Source organism: Otolemur garnettii, unplaced genomic scaffold (assembly GCF_000181295.1).
Source record: "Otolemur garnettii isolate 467f Iridium unplaced genomic scaffold, OtoGar3 scaffold00024, whole genome shotgun sequence".
Taxonomy (NCBI): domain Eukaryota; kingdom Metazoa; phylum Chordata; class Mammalia; order Primates; family Galagidae; genus Otolemur; species Otolemur garnettii.
The window spans coordinates 17,550,963-17,551,769 of record NW_003852419.1 but is presented as its reverse complement, the minus strand read 5'-3'; positions in this window follow the sequence as shown (position 1 = coordinate 17,551,769).

The window sequence follows — 807 nt, the reverse complement described above, 5'->3', positions numbered from 1 at the left end:
TGCTAAGAAGAATATTTTCCAGCTCCATCCATGTGAACATGAAGGAGGTAAAGTCTCCATCTTTCTTTAAGGCTGCATAATATTCCATAGTGTACATATACCATGATTTATTGATCCATTTGTGGGTCGATGGACACTTGGGCTTCTTCCATGATGTGGCAATTATGAATTGGGTTGCAATAAACATTCTGGTACAAATCTCTTTGTTGTAGTGTGATTTTTGGTCTTCTGGATACATATCTATTAGAGGGATCAAATGGCAGTTCTGTTTTTAGTTCTCTAAGTGTTCTCCAAAAATCTTTCCAAAAGGGACGTATTAGTTTGCATTCCCACCAGCAATGTAGATGTGTTCCCTTTTCTCCACATCCACGCCAGCATCTCTGATTTTGGGATTTTGTGATGGGCTGATCTTACTGGAGTTAGATAATATGTCAAAGTAGTTTTGATTTGCATTTCTCTGATGATTAAGGATGATGAGCATTTTTTCATATGTCTGTAGGCCATGCGCCTGTCTTTTTCAGAGAAGTTTCTCTTCAAGTCTCTTGCCCGCCCTGAGATGGGATCACTTGTTCCTTTCTTGCTAATATGTTTGAGTTCTCTGTGGATTCTGGTTACTAAACCTTTGTGGGAGACATAACCTGCAAATATGTTCTTCCATTCTGAGGTCTGTCTGTTTGCTTTACTTACTGTGTTCTTGGTTGTGCAGAAGCTTTTTAGTTTGATCAGGTCCCAATAGTGTATTTTTGATGTTGCTTCAATTGCTCGGGGGGTCCTCCTCATAAAATATTTGCCCAGGCCAATTTCTTC